Below are 24728 nucleotides of genomic sequence, written 5' to 3' on the forward strand. Positions count from 1 at the left end.
CCCTCCCTCCGCCACTAGTCAGACACAATAACCATTCCCTCCCACATACCGACACAACTCAAAGCCCTACATTCTCAGTCGCACACGTCCAAGACATTCCCCTCCTCATCCACTCCTCTCCGCGCTTGAGCCCACTGCACAAAGGGTTCCCAGATGTCCCGCGGGCGAGAGGTCAGTGGCATCAACTCCCAAAATGTGCTCAATTGCGCATGGCCATAAGTCACGTCCGCCAACCATCCCTTCACCGAGGGCACCCGGCTTCTACCCCAGTAAAGCGCCACCTGATTTTTAGCAAAGAGAAGAAGTAATGCATGTAGTTTGCGTGATTTAGGTGGAGTGTTCTTTACGTAGCCCAATATCCCCAATTCAGGGGATGGCGCCCTACAATCTGATTAACCAGTGTAAAAACCTGGGACCAAAATCCAACAAGGCTGGGGCAGGACCACGCCATATGCAAGAAAGAGGCAGGCTCACCTCCGCATCTCCAACATCCTCCCTGATCCCCATCCTATGTAGATTAATCGGCGTCCTATACAATCTGTGTAAATATTTAAAATGTATTAGCCGTAGTTTATAATTTGGAGAGAGCTCCTCTAGCTGTCCACAGCAAAAGGTCCACTGTTCCTCTGATAGCGGAGGGTTGAGCTCCTCATTCCAGTGTTGAAGGGATTGCGGTCGGACTACTGGCGCCGTGTTTTGCATCAGTTTGTACAGTCGAGTGACCAATCTCCGGGGAGACGGGGAACTCACCAGGCCCTCCAACGCTAGGAAGACCGGGGGGGGGCCGCCGGAAAATTCTTACTCAGCGCACGGCATGCCGCCCGCAGCCTGTGACATACAAATAATTCGGAGAAGTGCACCGTCCGCCCCTCCGCCGCCACCGGGGGCTGGATAAATGTATTATCTGGAAATAAGTCTGCGAACGTATGGAGGTGCATCTTCCGCATCAAAAGCGGGCCAATTCCGTCCCCGATGCAAGGCAACAGCGGGTTTCGCGTCAGGGACAGAGACGGGGCATACAAAAGCGGCGCGTTTGCCCTTCGTCACAATTCCTCCCAGACCCACACAAATGGCCACCTTCAGCGGGACTGGCGCCACAATGTCCTGCTCGACAGCTACATGAGGTTAGAAGGGAGTCGGGTGCACCCAGAAGTGCAAAAATTGGGCTTGTGTAAAAAAGGGCGTATAGGCGCATGTCCGGGGCCCCCAGCCCCCCCTGTCTTAAAGGCAAGTTCAGCATGTCCCAGGATGCCCGCGCCTGGCCGCCAGCCCACACCAGCGTGAGCAGGTGTGAACGCAGCGTTGCAAAAAATTGCGATGTCAAGGGAACCGGGATATTCGCAAATAAATATAAAAATTTAGGCAATATAACCATTTTAACCAACGCGATCCTGCCCGTATGGGACATAGGCAATCTCACCCATATCTTCACCTTCTCCTCTAGCCACGCAACAGCCCTGCCGTAGTTCAGATTCCAAATCTCCTGAGGGTCACGACTCAACCAAATTCCTAGATATTTAACAGCTTCCGTTTCCCACCTCAGGGGGTATTCTGAAGTGACCCTCGGGGTACTCTCTGTCAACAGAAAGACCACCGATTTGGACCAGTTCACCGAGATCCCAGCCAAACCTTCAAATTGGATAAATTCACGTAGTACTATGTCCAGTTTCTCCTCCGCGTTTATAAGATAAAGTGTCACATCGTCCGCATATAGCGATATCAGCAAACATCTGGAGCTCAACCCTATGCCCCGCGCCGTGTGGTGCTGTCTAATGCGGGCTGCTAGAGGTTCCATCGCTATGGCAGAACAGCAGCGGGGACAGTGGGCACACCTGTCGAGTACCTCGCGAGATAGGGAACGGGTCCGAAACCATTCCGTTCACCCTGACTCTGGCGCTTGGCATAGTGTATAACAAGCGGATCTTTTTAATGAGTAGCGGGCTGAAACCTATTCGACTCAGTATTGCTAATAAATATGGCCATTCAAGAGTGTCGAAGGCTTTGGTAGCATCTAAAAATACCACCGCGGCATGTACATCCGGGTGCAAATAGTGTAGGGTAGAAAAAATCGTACGTAGATTGTGGGATGTGGAACACCCCGGAATGAACCCCGACTGATCCTGGAGAGCTATCAGAGGTAACATAGGTTGTATTCTGTTGGCAAGCAATTTGGCAAGGATTTTCACATCCACATTTATCAGAGAGAGAGGTCTGTAGGAGTCCATCTCCTCCACCGGCTTGTCGGGTTTTAACAGTGTTATTATCAATGCTTTGCGCATTGTTGCAGGTAATATCCCCACCTCCAAAGCCTCCTCATACACTGCCAGCAGTCGGGGAGCCAGTTCCTCAGCGTATGCCTTATAAAAGGCAGTAGTCAGGCTATCTGGGCCAGGGGCTTTATCCAGAGGCAGACTCTTGATTACTTGGGCCACATCCTCCGCAGTTATCGGGAGGTCCATATATTCCCTATGGGTGTTATTAAACCAGACCAGCGCTATGGACTCCAAGAAAGATTCCATCCCTACCGGACTTGCCTCCTGAGTGGCAGTGTACAGGCCGGAGTAAAAGCCAGAGAAGGCATTCAGGATGTCACCTTGTCCCCTAATCGTGGCGCCCGATTTCATGTGCAACCCGTGAATGTATGTCGCGGATCTGGACGGTCTTATCATATTTGCCAGTGTGCGACCTGGTCTATCCCCCTCTCCATACCTCCTGGCCTCTGCATATTTGCCCAAAAACTTAACTTCGCGTTGTGCCTCCTCAGCATAGTCTAATAGCTTAGCCTTCAGTAGACCTATGGTGTCGGGGTGCTTGTTTCATAATTGTTTTTTTTCAAGATCCTTAATGCTTGCTTCCAGGGATGCAAGCGTGCCTCGTATTGCTCTCAGCACCCCCGCCTGGCGAGCGATGCATTGACCCCGAATAACAACTTTGAATGCTTCCCAAAGGGAGGATTCGGTATCCACCGATCCTGTGTTCAGTGCAAAGTACTCGGTAATGTCCCCCCTAATCTCCTCTTTAAAAGCCTCGTCGAGGAAGGCATGCGGTGGGAGGCGCCAAAAGAAACCGCGCGAGGGCAGACCAGGCATCGACAGCTGCAGCAGACATGGTGCATGGTTAGACAGAGAGCATGGCATATGCCCAACCCCCCTCGCCCACAAAGCAACATCACGAGATAGTAACCAATAGTCCAAGCGGGACCATGCACAGCGGTGATCAGAGATACAGGTGCCCTCCCTTAGCCAACCATGCCTGTCCCTCCACACATCCACCAACCCCTCCTCTGCAACAATCGCCCCCAGGGCAGCGCCAGCCTGTGGGTGCAAACTGCGGGCAGCACCCTGTCTGTCAAGTGTATCATCCAGAACAGCATTGAAGTCACCACCCCAGAGAATGGTATTACACCCGGCTGCCCTCACCATCGCCCAGATTTTGTGAAAGAACTCAGGGGAGTCCACATTCGGGCCGTAAACAGCCACGATGGTCACTGGCGTTCCACACAAGAGCCCCTGAACCAGTACATATCTCCCCTCTGGATCTCTTTGTGCCATCCCTTCCTTCCAGTCCAACCCTCACTTAATCAATACAGCAACCCCCCGAGCATAGTTGGAATACGTGGCAGAGTATACGTGACCCCATCTGGCATGGCGAAGTCGGGGAGACGGGGAGGCACTCAGATGCGTTTCTTGAAGGAGGCACATATCAATGTTGTGGCGGGCTAAGTAAGATGTACTAATCTAGCCTTTCTGCAGTCATTCAGACTCCGAACATTCCATGTTAAGCAGTTTAAAACATTAGTGGATTTGTGTGTTTCGACTATAACAAAGCAATAGGCCAACCAGCCTCCACATCCTCTAAATATGACAGCAACCACAGATCAGATGGCATTAATACTGGCAATGAATACCAAAACGAAAGCCCAACTGCCCTCCCACCACCCACTCCAACCCCCCAATCAGGTTGTGGATTACCCATCCCAGAACAAAAAGCATACAACAAATCAGGGAACCTTCCCATGGGGACGTGACTGTGCCAGCGTCTACCCCGTGTAGAACAGGGTGGCCAGAAGATCTGCAGGCGGCACGGCCCGCCCAAGACCACACCAACAAAGACAGGCACACTTCAGCATGGCTAGGACTTATTAAAGAAGGAGCAGACATTTGCAACAGCAAGCCACAGGTTCCCCAAGTAGCATAGCCACTGAGGCAATATACAGTAATACGATACCCTTGTTAGTCATTGTCACTCAAATGGCCTTCTGTTGTCTCCGCACCCTCAGTGTGCCTCTTGGGCCTCCTGCCACCCAAGTGTTTAGCAAATTTTAACGCCGACTTGGCATCCGTGAAGAAATGTGTGGCGCCCTCAAATGCCACCTTAAGTTTCGCCGGGTACAGCAAAGAGTAGGGGACTTGCGCTTGAAGGAGAAGTCTCTTGGTCGGGAGGAACTCCCTCCTCGCCGCCTGTACAGCTGGAGTAAAGTCCGGAAAGAACAAGATGGTGTTTGCCTGATGCGTGATCTTGCCCTTCTCCCTAGCGAGCCTTAGGATAATATCTCTATCTTGGTAGTTTAGAAGCTTTGCAATGATAGGCCGCCGCGGCGCTCCAACCGGCGGTCTCTGACCCAACGATCTATGCGCCCTTTCCACCACAAAGACTGCAGAGAGATGCGGGTCGAATAGTTCATGGAGTAAGTCTGCAATGTAGGTCTCCATTTTGGATATAGCGGTTGTCTCCGGAATACCTGTAACTCGGAGGTTGCTGCGTCGCGATCTGGCTTCCAAGTCATCGTTCTTCGCTCTAATGACTCCCAGCAGTTTATCCATATGTAGTAGTTGCTCCTTAGTTTCAACCTGAAACTCGTGGAAGTCGGTGGTACAATTGTCAAGCGAGTCCAGTCTCGACTCATGTGTGGCAACCTGCGACTTAACAGAATCAAGTTGCGATGTGAGGGTGTCCAGTTTAGTATCAATGTTACGGAGACTAGACCTCATCTCCAGCATGAGAGTCCTAAAATCCTCCCCTTGATCTTCTGCGACGGGTTCGCGCCGGCTCTCTGCCTGCGTCTCAGCTTCGGATTCTGCATGCCTCGTCGCTCGTTTATGATCGAAGGTGAGTTTCGGCTGCTTTGCGTCGTGCTTCCCCATCACGGCAGATACAGGTTGCTCCCACGAGCCGCAGGATATAGGAAATCCGCCGCCTCACAGATAGATTGCACCTTTCTACACTCTGCCAATCAGCCACAGTAGACCGTCGGGCAGGGTCAGGTGCGCAGCATAGGTAAGGCGTCCTCCAAGCGGCACGGTGGGACTGGGCCAAAAACCCCCCTCCAACTACGAATGCGCGACATCCGCTGCGCCGCGGACGGACCAGGCCTCAAATCCACCTTATCGGCTTTCGCTCCCCAAGCAACCTGGTGCAGGCTCCTCAGCAGTGCAGCAGAGAGTGCTTAGGGGATCACATCCGGGCCCCATCCACAATATTGAAAGTCTAGACTGGGCTCCTCTCCTGCCCAATGACGGTATCGCCAGCGGTGCGACGCCAGAAGTCTTGAGCATAAGCAGCTCACAATCCACCCATGCCAGCGCGATATGCGCACACGCCACACACGTTCTCAAAACAGTTAAAAGAGGGGCTCAACCCCATCTAGCCCCATAATGTCCCAAAGTTTAGCATTGTCCACTAAGTAAAAAGGCCGACTGGAGGTCCATAAAGGCTGTGTACATGGCACCTCTCATGGCCTTGACAAACTTATTTTTGTTCTTTTGACTTTCACTGTATTTAATTTTTAGTCAGCCTTTTTCCCGCCGCTGCTGCCCCTGCGTTCCCTCCCCGTGAAGCAGCCCCCGCTCCTTCTTCCCTATTGTCAGTCCCGCCCCCCTCCCCTACATAATGGCGGCCACTGCGGGCAAGCGTGTGTGAAACCTAGACCTCCGGTCCAGGCCAGCACTCTCCCCAGCAGCTCCGCTTGCAGCACCGCATAGCCTCAGCTCCAGACCCCTCCCGTCTTCTGGGTTCGCGCCGGCAGCCCGCCCGCCTCAGCTCATTGTACTTATCACCACCTGGTCTTCTTCCTGACAAGTCCTGGGAGACAGGTTCAATTCTTGTTCTATTGTCTTAATTTAGTTCTATTGACTTTTACTGTATTTAATTTTCAGTCAGCCTTTTTCCCACCGCTGCTGCTTATGCGGCCCCTCTCCCCGACGCAGCCCCCTCTCCCGCCTCCCTACCTCCAGTCCCGCCCACTCCCCTACTTAATGGCGGCTGCTGTGAGTTCCTGCAGCGGGCACGCCGCTGGTGCGCTGAAGGCACGCCCAAGGTAAGCCCATCTGCGCCCGTCCACAACCCGACCGCGACCAGCGCCAGGAACCCTGGATCCACGACCTTCCACCGCTACTACGACAACACCCTCCTCGCACTCAGCCTCGGAAGACACAGAGACTGCCAACAGGTCTCGACCTACGGCCAGTTCGCCTGCTGCCAGACCTTCACCACCACCCTGACCTCCGGCACCACCTACACCGGCACTGACCACGCACTAAGTTGCATCCTCCTCAATGTGCGCTCTCTGTACACAAACATCTGGGACCTACTCGACTCTCTTTACCCCGACATCGCCTTCCATACGGAGACTTGGACCATTGCCGCCTCCGCCCTGACATCAACACCGCCATCCTGAACGGATACAAGATCCAGAGGAAGGACCGCCCCAACAGTCCAGTAGGAGACCTCGCAATTGCACACAAGAGCTCCCTCCGTCTCACCACCTCCAGCGAAACCTTCCCTTCCACCGAACACCTTCACTTCCAGATCCAGTCCAGCCCTAACACCACACTCCGAGGAACACTCGTCTACAAACCCCCCGGACACCCTTCGCCGCCACCATCACAGACTTCATCACATCCCACACCATCGCATCATTGAACTACATACTCATTGGAGACCTTAACGACTACCACGACAACCTCAGTGACCCCAATTCCACCATCCTCGGGGACAACCTCGCCAGCATCGGACTCAACCAACTCGTCACTGCACCCACACACAGAGCAGGACACACCCTCGACCCCATCTTCGCAGCAGGTAGCAGCGTTCACTTCAGCCATACAATGCAACCGCAATGGACCGACCACCACTGCGTGCACTACACCGTTGACAAACCCAAGACGCCAAAACCAACCCCCCCACCCACCACAAAGGAACAGGAGCAAGGTTACAGACGAGCAACTGAACTCCGCCCTCACCCTAGACATGCCCACTGAGACACCCGACGCAAACATACCAGCCACAGGACTCCACACCTGGATCTCCAGCTGCACGAACAAGCTTGTCCCGCTACGGAGCCCCGGCAAACAGTGTACCAGAAAAGCTGACTGGTTCACCACCGTTCTCCAAGAACTCAGGCGCACCTGCAGACGTCTGGAGAAGAACTGGAGAAACACCAAGACTTCTGACAACTACTCCACCTACAAGCAAGCCATCATGGACTACCACAACCAAATCAGAACAACCAAAAGGAACTTCCTTCACAACAAAATTCTCGCCAACTCCAAGGCACTCTTTAGCGTCATTCGGGATATCACCAACCCATGCAGCGAAGCCACAGACATCACCCTGTCCCAAGACCTCTGCGACAAGCTTGGAACCTACTTCCACCTCAAGATCAAGACACTCTACGACAACTTCGTCAACCACCCACAAGATGCCATAGCCGCCTCCGCCCCCTACAGACGCCAGCCAGCCCACCATCTCCAACTGGACACCAATCACGACCGAGGACACCGCCATGAAAATGAAAGGCATCCACTCGGGGGCCCCCACCGACCCAGGCCCCCCTTACATCTACCACAGGGCCATGGACTCCATCGCACCGGAACTACAATGGACCATTTACACCACGTTCACAACAGGCACCTTCCCCGACGGCTGGAAGCACACAGAAGTCAGACCCCTGCTCAAGAAGCCTACGGCTGACCCCTCAGACCTTAAGAACTACCGGCCCATCTCGCTCCTCCCCTTCGCAGCCAAGGTGGCAGAGAAAGCAGTCAACAGGGAACTGACACGCTTCATCGAGGAGAACGCCATCCTCGACCCGTCCCAATCCGAATTCCAAAGCGACCATAGCACCAAGACCGGCCTACTCGCCACCACAGACGACAACCGCGCCCTCCTGGATCAAGGCCACTCAGCTGCCCTCATCCTCCTCAACCTATCCGCAGCCTTCAACACCGTTTAGCACCGCGCTCTAACCAACAGACTACACGACGCCGGCATACAAGGAACTGCCCTGAACTGGATCTGATCATTCCTCACCGGAAGAAGCCAAAGAATCACACTTCCACCCTTCCTCTCCGCCCCTACAGAAATCAGCTGCGGAGTTCCACAGGGATCTTCTCTGAGCCCGACCCTCTTCAGCATCTACATGGCCCCCCTCGCACCATCGTCAGACGTCACGGCCTCAACATCGTTTCCTACACTGACGACACCCAGCTCATCCTCTGTCTCACCAGGGACCCTGTCACAGCAAAACTCAACTTCCAGAGAGCGATGCAAGACGTCGCAGTCTGGATGACCAACAGCTGCCTAAAACTCAACGGCGAAAATGATTTTGAGGATACTTACCTTTTAGTAGACCTTTTGCCTTAATGAGATCACTGGAAGCGACTCTGTGCAATTGAATGAAAAACACTGATAAGTGTGAAATTTGTGAGGTTACTACAAAATGTGTATTAGTCCTGTCAGCCATAGGGTGGTCTTTCCCCAAACGTTTCGCTTTCCTCCATTTTCTCTGGCCTCGTTTTTGCTCACTTAGGACTCTGTGCACTTTACCTCTGCTACCCAGTGCTAAAGTGCTTGTGCTTCCTCTTCTAAATATGGTAATATTGGCTTACCCCCAGTTGGCATATTTAATTTACCTAGAAGTGTCTAGTAAGGTGATACTACATGTACCCAGGACCAATAAAATCAATGCTACTAGTGGGCCTGCAACACTGATTGTGCCACCCACTTAAGTATCCCTTGAAACATGTCTCAGGCCTTCCAGTGCAGAGCCTGTGTGTGCAGTTTTAAACTGTCATTTCAGCCTGCAACATAAACCTTTTACCAGGACCAAACCATCCTTTTTAATACATATAAGTCACCCTTAGGGTAGACCCTGGACAGCCCACAGGGCAGGGTGCAATGTATTTAAAAAGTAGGACATGTACATTTAAGGTTTACATGTCATGTTAGAGAAAAACTCTTAAAATTCTAACTCATGGTAAAGTTAGTTTTTAGATTATAATTCTTAAAATGACACTTTTAGAAAGTTGGCATTTTCCTGTCTTAGTCATTTAGTGCCTGAAGAATGTCCCTGGTCCCATGACTGGGTGTAGCTGACAGTAGAGCTTTGTGTATTTCTCCTAGATAGCCACACTCTATAGGGAGCTTAGGTGTGCCTGAATGGGCTATTACTGGCAGGATCTGAGTGAGGAGCTGGGCACAGCCCTACTTACACCTGAATAGGCTATGCCCTGCCTCCACATAAAGAGCTACATACCCCTGTAGTTATTCTGGAGCCAGGGCTAGGAATGCAGGGCACCTGTGCACTTCAAAGGCATGCCTCTAAAAGCTTCTCTCCATTTAAAGGCACAACTGTGAATAAGAGAGGGACCACAGACACCAACTCTTCAGTACACTTTTGGACCTCTGTATACTCTGCCAGGAAGAATTACTGTTGTACTGACTTGCTGCCTGCTGTCTTCTTGCCTGAGGAAGAATTGTGCCTGCAACTTAATCTTGCACCCAGTACCCCAGAGTGACTCCAAAGGCTAGTATGCCGGCCTCCTGATATGAGCCTCAGGGACATAAAAGGGCACCATCCAGCTCCTGGACCGAACTGCAGCAACTTCCTGATTCACAATTGGTGCCCTCAGGTCCTTGACCCTTGTTGTGGTTCAGCGAACTCAAATCAATCTTTTGGATTCTTTGCGACTGCGCCGTTCACTCCAAGACTGTGCCGCTCGCACAGAAAATCAGCGCAAGCCACCACCAACATGTCTCTTCGCACAGCAACATGAACAACTTCGGGGGGACTACCAACGTGAAGCACCAGCCCTCCGGTACGTGATGTCATTCCTGCTCTTCGCGCCACACTGACTACCGCCCACCACGATCTCCTTGCTCCCCACGACCCTCTTCATCCCAAACTGGACTCTTTGCAAAAAACGGTTAAGTTTTAAGGTTAAATTAAGCGGAACAAATCTAGGACTGTATCCAACTTGCGCAGCATTGCAGTTAGACTGAACTTTTGACTTTGACCCGATCTAGCGCGACCAGATTGCTTAATGCATTTAGGTGCTATTTTATCGTTTATTTTTTTTTTGTTCATAACCTTGGCTCTACTGATTGGATCTTTGTCATTTTGGTCTTGTTTTATTTATTAAATGCTGCTCTATTTTCTAACCTGGTGTGGGATCCTGTTTGTGTGGTGTTTTCACTGTTTTACTGTTTGAAGTGTTGCACAGATACTTTGAACTTTGCCTCTAAATTAAGTCTGACTTCTGTGTGCCAACCTACCATGGTGTTAAGCATGTGTTAATTTGGGGTTTGCTTGTGCCTTACCCTGAAAAGTATTGTGGTTGCTGCTTAACTGGGGCTCACACCCCAATCAGCCAGTAACCCAATTTCTTACAATGTTGCATTACCAATGAGAGGATGTAGCCTAACGGCTAGGACAGTCGACCTCAAATCTGGGGAACCGGGTTCCAATCTCGGCAACGTCGCTCAACAGCCTGTGATTCTGGGCATATCCCTTAATCTCCCTGTGCCTAACAAAAATGAATGTGTCCTTATGTAACGCAACTTGTGCTCATGTAAAGATCTCTGATCCCTGATACCTTCGTGTCGAGTTCACGCTATATAAAACTCTGAAAAAAAAATATGTCAGCTAGAGTGATGCAAATTGTTATGCCACAAAACTGTACACTATTCCTATGTACAGTCATCTTGGAGGCAGGATAAAGAAATTGCAATGTTACTTTCCATTTTACCATTGTCATAGACTTACTTTATACCTACATGTGAGTGGAATGTTTACAGATAACTGTAAATTAAAGATACATAAGCCATGGGTAGGAGCAACATATGCTGAAAGTGGAACCATCACATGTTGGCATGAATTCATCATGCTCTAAGAGAACAGCAGTCTTATGCTAGGTGAACAGCCTTTATATGGCGGGGCTAACCAGTCAGCATAGGTTAGAAGGCAGTTGCCAGGGGTGCATCTGTTGTGTACTAGGCGTGTAGAGATCCTGTGCAGTGGTGCTATTTTCTCATATTATGGATGCAGCTTTAATAGGTCAGATGTCAAGAGTGGCTCCATAATATGCATCAATACCCACACCCCAGCTCTCGTTTACCAGATGAAGGCTGAATCTTATGCATCTATGTTTATTTCTGTGATTAGGAGTTGCATTTGCATGGAGAACCATAGATACTGCCGTTGCTAACTCGAGCGAAACTAACCTGAAGCTTCTGAGGGTGGTAGGCAGGTGTTCGAGGGCAGTGTTTCCTTTCCAATGCCCTGAGGTTCAGTGCAGGCCTGCAGCAGAATCTTGTCGCATTAGAACAATGTATAATGTTCAAGCATGCTTTTTTAGTCTAAAGGCTGGATCCACTTGCCTTTTCCCCACACCTTCCAGGATGAAGTTAATGATGTTTGTGAGCAAGAGTCTGCTTTCCCTGGGGCAGGGAATTACACTTTATACATATATTGGAATGGACGAGGTCCAGCTTTGAGAGTGTTTTCATCACATTTCTCATTTTCACTTACTTTACCTTGAAGGCAATTGATCTCTCCCTTCTTCCCTGAACAAGTCCAGCAAAGGGAAGCAACAATCCTCAAGGCTCACACAGGAGAGAGATTTTAGAGCTCTGCCTCATATTCCATCGCAGAGACATATAATGTATAATTCGCAAGTAGTTTCTTATAATTGTGTCTTTACCCCTCGCTGCAGAAGACTTGACTTTACCAGAAAACATTGTCAGGAGACAGACAGCTAGCACTAACTTGTAATTTGTAATTTGTTTCTTCCAGTTGTGTGGGACTTCTTGGATGTTTATGTCCGTTTATAGAAATCACGCTAATATGTGCCACTGCATTCTAAGTTGCTGCAATGTACACTGCTGAATTCTATGCCGTTGTACTCTACACCACTGTACTCTGCAACACTCTATGCCAATGCACTCTACACCGGTCCACTCTACTCTGTGCGATTCCACTGTCCGGCACTCCAATTCACGACACTCTTTACTAATCCATTCTTGCCATTCCACTCTACAACACTGGACTCCACTGTTGTCTATGCCACTAACTTTTAGCCATGCTGAACAGCAGTCACGCAGGTGTACAACATGGCTAAAACCACATAAAGCCAATAGCTCTTGCATAGGCAAGACATATTAGTTTTGTCAATGCTTGTTCTTGTAGGCAATCACATATTAAACAGCCCAGTGCGTGGTAGGACAGGAATAACATTTCCAATACAAATACGGTCATCTAACTGCTAATGAGCAAATATCATCACTGCTTGGCAATAGGCAAAATACATTATTTAGCATATCAAAGCGAGAAGTAGCAGTTAGAAGGGTCTGTGGACACAAAGAAAGGAAAAATAATGACCTGCCCTCCCTCTTCTTGAGCCCATCTGGTTGTCTTATTTAGGTGGCACGCTTAAAATAGCAATGTAATATGCAGTGGCGTCAGGTAAGTTTGGGAGGGAGGAGGGTGCACTGGACACATGCTCACATACACACTTACAACCATCCATTCACACGAGCACACACACACAAACGCATACAAACACCCATTTACAACACTCATTACCAAACATTCATACATACACGCATGCACGCACAAAACATTAATTAAAAAAACACACACTTACCTGCAACCCAGCTTTGCCTCGGAGGTCCCAGGAGGCTTGGGACTGCTGTCTTCCCTCATTGGCTGACTTAATGTGCAGCCAGTGAGGGAAGGCAGCAGTCCTAACGTCGCCACAGAGTGGGATGGGGTCAGTGAGACTGCAGACCCCACCCCACTCTGTGATGAAGTGTCACTAATTAACACAACCCTCGGCGCTTCAGGGCTTAAAACTGAAGCGCCCAGGTGCGAGGCAATCAGTGACGCTACCCCTCGTCACTGAGGGGGAGGGCCTCGAGGCCCTTTGCTGAACTGAGGAGGTCACACCCACAGGAGCTGTGACTTCCTCAGCCCAGCAAAGTTCAGCTCCGGTAGCCAGGAGCCAGCGCATTTAGCGCATGTCTGGCTTCTGGCTGCCTGACCTGACCTGAAAATGAACAGTGTCTGTCGGGCTGACCTTTGTTCAGCCAGACAGACACTGTTCGTGAGGGGTAGAATGTGGGGGGCGTGGCCTCTCAGCCTCAATGGACCAGCCGCGGCGGGTAATGTGCCCTGTGTTGAACATGCGGGTGCTGCCCGCAAGGGCCGCCAGTGCCGCGAGGCAGGTAAGGACTCCGAAGGTATTGTGTGCCCTTTCAGTCCTCTGAGTGACCAATCTTGACATCCATGCACTCGGTATTCGACAAGATGTGCAGAAAGGTGTTCTAACAGTAAAGTTAGTTTAAGGTGAGATAGAAAGATGCTCTGTCTCAGTGCAAAAATCATGATAAACAACAATTATAATCCACTTTCACCCTACCCCCATGTTCATCACGCTTATCTGCCACAATCCCTGTGTGACTAATACAGGTGACAATTTACTCCCAACCAGCATGTGTGGTGAATGCTAGAACTCCTCGTATGACTGAAGGTCCTAGGAGGCCCCATGTGGCAAATCAGCCTGGCTCCTTCCCCTATGAAAATCTTTTTTTGCTACCTAAATTATTTAAAATGCTTTTCCTAGGAAATGCCATAATTTCCTCTATGTAGTCTTGGCTGGTGCAGATCCAGCTGCAGTCATCACTTCAAGCAAGGCGCCTGAAAGAGAGAGCCAGATATATGTCTACTTCTTTGAGCGCAACGTGAACTTTTGCATGCTAGGTTGCCCTAGTTACACAACATGCACTTTGATGATGTAAATACATTTAACCCCAAAATTGGCTAAATAAAGGATGTGGAAGATCTGCAACATGGCCATAGACTATTGTAAACAGACGGAGAAATATTCCTTAAAAATATTGGGCATTGTGCGTTGACCATTCAAGGTGGTACTGCTGCTTTCTGTTTAACTTACATTGCCTAGCTCCATTACCTGCCAAGTGCTAACCCGTTTTAAATCATTCCCTTATGTTTCCTACCACCTTCCCACCCACATAACCGTGCGGCTAGGTGCCGTCCCTGCTGCACGAAGCCCATCACCATCTGCGGTTACGCCGGTGAACCTTGACGCATGCGTTAGGCCTTCCGGGCCTCTTGAATCATCATTACAAAGGGCCATCTCGGCTGCATTCAAAGGATTTCGGTGTAGTGAGTCTCCGTGCCGACACATTCATATTAACAAAAATGAGGATTAACCTACAGGGATCTGGTGTTGGGACGATTGTAATTTACAAACTCGGCACATCCATCCTTGAGTGTGTAGACAGAAGCACAAAGGCGTGATTAACAGCAGAGCCTCCAAGGAAAAGTAACTACACGCCTGAAGGGGTTTGATGAATGCAGGAAAGGGGGGGGGGGGTTACATTCTACAAACCCGCTGCAACCAGTGGCAGATGATGGCTGGAATGACGAGTGCCTTCTAGGCACGGCAGGAATGGATTTCTAAAGCAGTCCTGAAAAATAATCAAGTTATACACAATCTTTTGTTTTTATACTTTTACGCTGCACGTTTTACATCTTTGTTGACCCTTCCCAGGTTTATTTGCTTCGTCTTGGCCAGTCTCTTTTATCCTCTTCTTGTTGTAGTGGACCAAACCTTCTGCAACTGCATTGCAGGCTCTCAAAGCCCATTGCAAGGACATGTACCGGTTCAGTCTAAAGAAGAACAGTTGTTCTCTACACACTGGATATTTAACTCCCATACACCCCCTGCCTCTGAAATGTCTTGCCTTCTCCAATAGATGCTGTCCGAACCACTCCGGTCAGCCGGTCTCATCTGGCTGGCCTCCAGAAGGACCTGCTTCATAGCGGCTTCATCTCACCAGCCACAAGGCAAGTTTACGCCCCGAGGGTTAATTTGGAGTAGAACAAAGCCAGTCTGAAGAAAGTGTGGGCAACACGGTAAAGGCTAGATCCTGGCACATGGCAGATATCTAGCTATGCCTTTTTATGTCTGGCTTGACAGCAGGAGTTGTAGACTTTCTGATATCAACAGAAAAAGGGCTTCAAGAAGCATTACTGAGAGAAAGGCTTTGGCTCCGGCCTCATGTGGAGAGGTGTGGCTCACTGGTTAGAGGCGGCAGACCCGTAACCAGAGAATCGGCCAGGGACCAGGGTTCAATTCCCGACGCGGCAGGGTCGTGGACCAGGGTCAAAAACGGACTCGATAATTCTCGCCTCGGTACCTACTCTAACCAGGAACACACTCGGCAACTCTGGGCATTAAGCTTGCCTCATCTCTACAACGGCCCCCCACAGACGCCGGGGATGCCTGGTTTCACCTTGGAGATACCCAGAAAGGGACCATCTCACAGGGAAAACCAGGACGGGTTCCCCAGCGGTCTTCAGCGCCAGGATACTCCTTGGAGTCACAGTGCGCTTTACAAGTACACCCACATTTACACCCACATTTACATGTTAATCTTCCTCCCTAATGGATTTGATTGGGCCAAAAAAGTGCTTGTTTTGATTGGGCCTGAAAACAAGTACTTGTATTGCAAAGACTATCTTCAGTACCATATAACTGAGTTGGTTATCGTTACAAACCAATGTTAAAGGCAGTAGGCCTAATTGGTTTATTGGGAAAAGTTATATCAGATGCCACAGGTTTGATATATTTATTATGAAAACTTATGGCAAAGGCAGGAGGCCTAACTTAAGACATATGTCAAAGACACAAGGTGTTTACGGGTGGATTGTTATAACACTGCAGACAATTATTTACTAACATGGATTCCCATAAATTACCGTAGCAGACAAAGGTTTTTATTACCCCCTCTGACAAACCCAGTTTTTTACATTTCTTTTAGGCCTGTCTTGACAGCATAGCTGTCTTTAAGAACTTATGTGATCACCAGAAAAAGACCTGTAATTAGTTGTATTAAGAAAGGGGATGTGGCTCTTAAAAACGTAGGCCAACCCCTTAGACCTCATTTTAGCATTGCATTAGCTCGAGCCCCTGAAGGAAGTGGATTGACTGGGGCTGCAAGGGGGCCTCAACCCCATTATAGGGACGGGGGGTCAGATGAAGGCAGCAGGGGTGAATCCTAGCGGACCTTGACCCAGGGGCACAGTTACCCTTACATCCTGGAGGAGACCTTGATCCTCATGATTTAGGCCCAGCCTTGCCCAATCATCCAGCTGCAACTCTTATGGATAATGTAATTCCCTGCCCAGTTCTTTTAACGGAGGAACCCAAAGTTATCTTGTTGGCACGCCCAGCTGTCACTAGTAGTTGTACCTACATTAGACAGGATGCCTATGGCGGTATTATCTCCTCTGGCCATAAGCTAAGGATGTTATGCTGGAACGTCGCTGGAATTAAAAATAAGCTCCACTGCCCTGATTGGGGAAAGTTTGTGGGCTCTCACAATGTCTGTATGTTCCAGGAGACCTGGGCAAGAGAGGATATAGAGAGAGGAGGGTTCGCAACCTTTAACGTGCAAGCCACCTCAGGGGGAAGGGGCAGACCCTTGGGAGGCCTATGCACTTGGGTCGCTACCCTTCTGGATTGCACGGCAGTCCAGCTGAGTACCACATCCAATGATTTGCAGTGTATCGTACTCACTTTCCCCTCCAATCTGAAACTCGCACTCACCAACATTTATTCCCGACCTGTAAACCTTACCCAGGAATTCCCGACCATAGAACCACTCAACTCTTTTATTGACACAGTCCCCCCGAATGCCAGACTGATTCTTGGGGGGGACTTTAACTGCCAATTTGAGCCCCTGGCTGCCCCTGCTGATGCCCCCTCTAGTGAAGAGGATAGCCTCTGGTCAATCCCTGACCCGCAAGTTCCACCGGTAAAGGCCTGGACTCCTCAGGTGCTCCAGATCAATGCAGCAATCCTAACCCACTCCTTGAGGGCCTGTAATGGCCGTACCAAGTCTGATCAGCCTGGGAAGCTAACTTTTAACAGAATAGGACAATCCTCCATGCTGGACTATATTTTAGTGGAGATTAGCATATGGCGTTGGGTGGTCGACTTCACTGTCATACCAAGATTTGACAGCGACCATAATGCTCTGACACTGGATCTTGAGCCTCCAGAAATCTATAATCCTATGTCTACTGCTACCTCTGCTAGTACCAATCTAATACTCGCCAATAACAGAAGGAAAATCAGGTGGGGAAAGTTCAAGCAGTCGCCAGACAAGGAGGCCGACTTGTACTCTAAAATCATCTCGCCCTTAATGGAAATGGAGTTGGCTGATGTAACACTTGCCACTCCACTCACCATCAGTAGACTAGAGGCACTCCATGAAGAACTGACAACTAGCCTGACCAACATCTTCAACCCCATGTACCTGGTATAACAACTCCTGCCGTAAGGCAAAGGGCGCCTTCATAGTTGCTATAAAGCTAAAGGATAGATCCTTAATCAAACAAAGCAGGGCTCAGTATAGAAACTGTACCAAGCTGGCCAAGAAGAACTGGGAGCTTGAAAGGTGGGAAGACATTAAGGCAGCCCTTCATAGCTGGGACGTGAAGAGGTTCTGGTCTTTAGTCAGCGCAGAGGGTTGCACAGAGCACCCAGCGATAGAGCCAAACATCCCTGCAGCAGCATGGAAACGGCATTTCCAAGCCATCTACACAACTGAGGAAGCCACAGAGCCCAAAGGTGTATCGGTTCCAGCAATCCCAGGGAACCATAGCGAAGAACCTCAGTGGATCATCTTAAAAGAAGTCAGAAACGCAATTAGGAAGCTCCCTCTAGATAAGGCCCCCGGTTTAGAGAAGATCCCCGGGGACCTATTCAGCGAGGACCCTAACATCTGGGGTCCCTATCTCTGGGCAATATTTAACGCTATAATGCTAGGCATGAAGATCCCGGACTCGTGGCTAGGGGCCGAAATCTTCGCAGTGTTCAAGAAAGGCTCACCACTCTTGCTCTCCACCTACAGGCCAATAAGCCTCATAGACGTCACCCTGAAACTGTTCGCCAGGATCCTCCTTGAGCTACTCCATTTTTGGATGAAAGGCCATGAAGTCTTGAGTCCGTATCAGGCTGGCTTTAGGAAGAATACCTCCACCACGATCAGCACTTCAGGCTCCAACTTTTATATTGGAAGACGGTGTCAATTGAGGTTGGCAGTCTCTATTTGATATTCGTCGACCTTAAATCGGCTTTCGATCTGGTCCCCCGAGCTAAATTGTGGGAGGTATTGGAGCAGCTGGGTATCCCGCCTAACTTGCTGTCATTGTTCATGCGTTTACACTCTGGAAATTTTGCCCAAGTCGGGCATGGGAAATCTGGAGAACTCACCCCTCGTTTCCCAGTGAACAGAGGAGTAAGACAGGGGTGTGTGCTGGCTCCCACTTTGTTTTGTCTTTTTATCAACGCCTTGGTGGCCCAAATAAACGAGGTGGCGGACAACGATGCCGCAAAGCTGGAGCAAGGCAGGGTGCCAGCAATGATGTTTGGGGATAACACCCTGCTCTTGTCTAAATCTCCCATGGGCATCCAAAGGATCCTAGATAGTTTTTCTCTATTCTGTAACAACCGAGGGCTAGAGATCAATACTGCGAAGACTAAATTTATGGTTTTTAATCCAGCCAAAACATCTTGCCCAAATCCCTCCCTGAACGGTACTCCCCTAGAGCGGGTGACTGTCTTCGAATATCTTGGCGTTATGTTGTCCGAAACATTTGATTGGGGCCCACAACTAGCCAAGGCAGGCTTGAGGCTAGCGCAGCTGGCGGGGGGAATCACCAAATCCTATAGGAACTCCTCACACAAACCGCCAGGTCCTGTAGTTGAAATTTACAAAGTGCAAGTGCGAAGTGCTGCAATGTATGGGGCTGAACTATGGGGACACCGCCCTTCTTCCGGTTTGGCCAAAACAGAAAACCAATTTATGAGAATGCTCCTGGGCTTACCGCCTACCACTCCCCTCATCCCTCTGCGTCTGGAACTAGGAGTCAGATCGATTGCAGAAGAGATAGGTCTAAGACCACTGACCTTCTGGTGCAGACTGTGGGCAACTCCTGAACTAGCATTTTACCGAAATGAACTTAAGGGGGTCTTGGGTTTACCGAGGGTGGGAAAACTGTCCTGGTTAAAGTACATCAAAGAAACCTGCCTCAGAATAGGGTTGCCCAACCTGTGGACCAACCCGGAGGTAGTGTCCCTAACAACATCACGACTACAACTTGTCAGAGCCTATAGGGCACATAAATTTAACCGATCTGCAAGTGAACACCAAACTCGGGCACCTAACAGCTGAATTTCTTAACATAAAAACCGAGTACCTCTTTGAGTCTTTTCTGGACGACATACATCCTCCCATGGCTAGGAGGCTGTATGTCCAGTTCAGAACAGGGACCCTCCCGGTCAATGCTTTTGTGAACATATGGTCAAACGATCCCTCTGCAGGTTGTCCAGCCTGCAACTGCCCTGATGAGACCGTTACCCACGTTCTTTTCTTTTGCCCAGGCTATAAATCTGCCAGACGGCGTTGGCTTATTCCATTATGCAGAAACCTGGGATGCATACAGTGTCTGGAGGCGTATAGAACGTCAAGATCTGATACGCACCCCCCATAGTTTTTGCCGTGTCTCGCTTCCTTAATTCTATGTGGCACAGGCGCAGGGCATTTTTCAATTCATTTCAGCAATTGTAAAAAACCTTTTTCCGCATTTTTGTTCTTTTTAACCTTCAAATATTAATAGTATTTATCTGGTTTTAATTATTCTTGCTTTTAATTGGCATAAAGACCTTGGACATATTAAAATGTCTTTTTGGGATGTATTGTAATATCTAAATAATGAACTGTCAAAATCTGTTTATCAATGTTATATTGTATATGAACTTCTACTTTTTATGGCCTTTTATGACCGAAATAAAGTTTGTTGAATGGTAATGGATATTCTTTCCTACAAGCATTGGATTGAAAATTTGTTGCACCAGTCAGCCTTAGAAGTAGTTCCACTGCTCATATCTGATAGGGACAGACTTCAGGACAAATGCAATAGGAAGGGGTTTTGTACGGCGTGAGCCCGTGACCAATACAGAAGGAAGGGGTTTCACATTGTGAACACTAAAAAACAGAGAAAGTCATTCCATATTGTGAACAGTAAGGGGTTTTACATTGTGAACTCTGACAAATGCCTTTTTGGGAGCAGGACCCATTAAATGCTTGTGGTCACGAGAAGGAGGGTTAATTATTTTGTCCATGTATATTTTGGGCCTGTCTAATTAAAGGAATCAGACATGCTTTATTTATGTTTAAATGTGGAGACCTCTCATTTTACAAATGGAATGGCTACACAAAGTTTGTAGGCTTAAACATTTTATTGTGAAATGCCTCGTGTTTTCCAAAAGCCAATATATAAGCTGTTTGTGTGCAAATGTACACATGGTATGTCACAGATAATGGAAGCAGACTACATTTACAGAGTTAGTTGCTCCCATGTTATTTCTTTATAGTACGTAATTTGCACCCTGGTTAATCTCCTAAAGAAGGAGTTCCAGTTTGTAATTCCACCTGAAGACGTGTCAATGTTTCTAATTTTGAGTACAGTATCTAGTTGTGTGTGCCTTAAAGTACTCTTTCTTTTTAAAGAAAAATCATTAGTGGGGCATTGGTTTATTGAGTGTTATTTGTGTGTGTGTAGCTCATTCCTGGGTTTCTAGCGTGCAGCACCTCCCTGAGTAAGCCTTGGGCTGCTCTGCTTCAGTACCCTGAGAGTCTGGTTTTACATTGTGAGCCCTTTGAGAAATGCACTGAGATGGGGTTTATAGTGTACACTCGCTGATAAATGCTAGAGGAATGGGTTTTAGTTTGAGAACTCTGTGACAACCACAATAGGAAGAACTTCTCGATGGGGACTCCTTGATGTACATTGTTTAACACCACAAGACCTTCTGACATATCTCTGTAGTTCAGGTGGGACTAGAGAAGCCTTGTTTTCATTATGTACATTTGTAATTTTGTGATAGGTATTTAGTTGTAGGTGAATTAAAGTACTTCTTATTTTTAAACGTAAATACACTGCACATCGCTTTAGTAAGAATTGTATACTTTGCAGAGTTCTTTAACACTTCTTTACCCCCTTCAGTTCATTCTATTGGCTTTACTGTTTTTAACTCTGCTGTTGATTTTCAAGTACTGATACAGTACTAACTCAGACGTTCCCCTTAAACTTTGGGAATATCTTGCTTCACTCACCCGTTTGATGACCAATAACATTTTGAAGTTTAATACAGATAAACCGGAGGTGTTGGTTCGATGGAATTATGCTTAGTCCTGGACCTCTGTTTGGTAGTCACCAGCTCTTGGCGCACCCCCACACTTGCTAGTATAACGAAAAATGTTGGTGCTCCTGTCAGCACTGATCTGCATGTAAACAACATTGCTCCCTTTTGAAAGTTTCTCCTTGCCTCTGATTTGAAGGGAGATGGTTGGTGATCTCTACCTTCTTGTACCCTAGGACCAAAGTCTTGTTTGGCTCACCTAAATATCTTATCTGTCCTTTTCAACTGTACAAAATGCAGGTGCCTTGGCTGATACTTGATTTACTTCAGAACATTTCTGTTCAATTCTGTTTGAACTTACTAAAGAATAACTGGATCGTGTTTAAGACACTTTGCATGGTGCACAATGTATGTGCCGGGAAGTATCTCGGCTCTCTGCTTCTGCCCTACCTGCCCTCTCACATGCTTCATTTCTCTTCTCATACACTATTATTGGTGCTCATTTTCCATTGCACCAGATCAGGCAGACACTCTTTGTTCATTCTCCCTCCTGCTCCCACTACACCATAAGTAAAAGTCCCAGCTCATATGAGTGCAAGGTGAGTGCTGTGCTTATGAGACTCGAGAGTACAGCATATTAATGCACACCTATTGCCATTGCCAGTTTGGAGAGGAAGTACAGGAGCTGAGACCCTTTTTCAAAAGATTGAACTAATAGTTACAGATCATCAGACAAAGGATATGTTTAATTTCCTTCCTACATCAGGTGTCAATACTGAGTTCAGAAAACTTGCTCAGTAGCTGAAAAATGGTGGGGAGTTTGGGAGGAGTCAGAAAATATCTAATTGGGCTAAAAAAAGCAGGCGGAGCAGGTAGTCATGGCTTTCCAATTCATGTGGAAGCTAATTTAATGCAAATGACTCCTTGATTTTTTCTTTCTTACATACACTGTAGTTGTTATTTCTAATGAGAATCTATGGGTCCTTGGACAAAGTAGAGGTGGCCGTCTAGGTCAACAGGCCAACAAGGTCTATGGTCCAGGAAAAGAAATATGAGGCATGCTGGATTTAATGGGGAGTCACTTTTCCCATCCTTGGGGAATTGAAAAATAATCTCAAAATGCAGTACGGCGCAGTAATGTAAACATGAAATGGGTGGCAGGACATTGACTGTGGAACACTTCGGGCACAATCGGGATGTTGAAGTGTCACATTTCACAAAGAATAGAAACTATCTTGGTGTTACAGTAGGCCTCACAAATAACTCCTCGGGAGTAATTAGAAGAGGAATGGCACCTGGTTGATGGCCACTACTGTGTGTCAAAGTTGAGCCTGATAAGGGAAGCTCCTGCAGGGATGGCACAGTAAGGTGCATGTTTTCCAAACACTGCCTCAAAAGATTTCAATGTTAAATGTTTTGGGATGGCAAGAGGAGCAAAGTTAAGATCAGAATATTTTTAGGAAGATGTGGTGGGATAACGGAGGAATTTGGTGGGTACTCCCCTAAATGATGGCTTCCATTCTACCTTACACTCCGCTGATTTGTTTGAGGAAATTAGGCAAGACTGGCATATCCGTTCAGCCATTGACATGGAGTGTTTGCAATGTCGCCTGTCATTTTCCACAAAACATCTTGTGTAATTCTCATTGGTTGCTTCATTTCTCTTCTCAGGTTACACACTCACTCATGTAAACTCTCACTCAAATACTAGCTTGTAACGAAACAAGCATTAGCCTGTTGACATCACTGCCAATTCATGATATTGCTATACGAAACAAGTGCTCTTATAGGTGGGCTTATCGTGTGAGATATTGGTTTGGAAAAGGTGGGTATCCAAGGAGAAAAGTTAGGCCAGCTGGTGAAGGGGCCAGGTAGGTGTGGAGATCGCCAGATCAGGATACATGCCTCCTTTCAACTACTGTGGGTGAGTGCATCCTCTTGTCCCATTACCCCGGTTCAATAAGCACATTATATCAGCCTCATTCACATTTACCCCATTTATGTTAGGTCATGAACCCTATTTCAATAGTGCCGAGAACACCTCCCGTAGAGGTTTTACGGGCACTCCAGCAAGTTCAGTAAAGGGCATGTGCACTTTGCTGAGATGGATCTTCTACACGTGACTCTTTGACCCTCTTGATTTTATGGCACACTGTACGAGTCCTGTATATGTAACATCCTTTACATTTGATGAGTGATTGTGAGTACAATTGAGATTGGCTCAGTATTTTGTACTAGCCGACAAATTAATGTTTTCTTGACTGAAAAATATATCATTCATGAATAATTCTGAGTATAACTATGATCAGCCCTGATACAATTCTTAATAGCAATCTCTGTTGTACTCACAATCACTCAAGTGTTTGGATTATTGCTATAATGATGTGCCAACTTATTGAGCACTTTAACCTGATCCTGAGATCTGCATTTAAGCAGAATAAATCCTATACAAAACAGATACCACATGGATGTGTGTGTCAGATGCAAGGGGGAAAGGTAGAAGGCGCGTGTCCCCAAAGGAAGCGAGGAGGTGTTTTAACACTCAAGTTGGGGTTCGTTTATTCACAGAAACAAAAGTAAAGAAAGAGTCCCAAGGAAGTCAAGTTCCAGGAGCGGTTCCTTTTCATCGGTACCAGGAATGTTGGGAGATAGGAGCTTCCTAGTTCTCCTCCGCGGTCGTCCAGGACATGGCAGGAAAGAAAAGAAAAGAAAAAAATAGGCCACGGATCAGTGGACATTGTTCAATCTTGAAAATACGGGGAAGGGGAGCGTGAGGGATCACCAACGGCAAAACGGAAAGGTGGAGACCAGAGAAGAAGTGCTGTGCGGTGACCACCCACAAACTACCCGTACCTTCCCCGTGACTGTGTCAGCCTCCATATGTGGTAGCGTACCTGCACCAGCCACCCTCCTCCTGGAGCGTGGCGGGGTGAATCGCGGTGCCGTCCTCCTCCGGGTAACTCTCCACGGGCAGGAGCCCTGGTCGAAGCTGCCTTTGCGACGTCCCCAGCGTCTTCTTCTAGCGTCTTCTCCTCCACGCCTACTTCCTTTCGCCCCTCGACGTGTGTGCCAGGATGAGCGGGCACTTCCTTCTTCTCCCCACAGCTGCTCGCTGATTGGTGTTCCGGAGTAGACGTCACGCACGCAGGTTCTTCCCCTCGGGGAGTCCAGGGGGAATTAAAGGGCCCGCCGTGCTCTTGTACCTGTAGCAGC

General features: G+C 48.3%; 1 protein-coding gene across 1 annotated transcript in view; it reads left to right on the forward strand.

The window, feature by feature from the left end:
* The window catches only part of EXOC4 (exocyst complex component 4), a 1933985-nt gene that overhangs the window by 1100198 nt on the left and 809059 nt on the right, over nt 1-24728 (forward strand). The window lies entirely within an intron of this gene.

Source organism: Triturus cristatus, chromosome 4_1 (assembly GCF_964204655.1).
Source record: "Triturus cristatus chromosome 4_1, aTriCri1.1, whole genome shotgun sequence".
Classification (NCBI taxonomy): domain Eukaryota; kingdom Metazoa; phylum Chordata; class Amphibia; order Caudata; family Salamandridae; genus Triturus; species Triturus cristatus.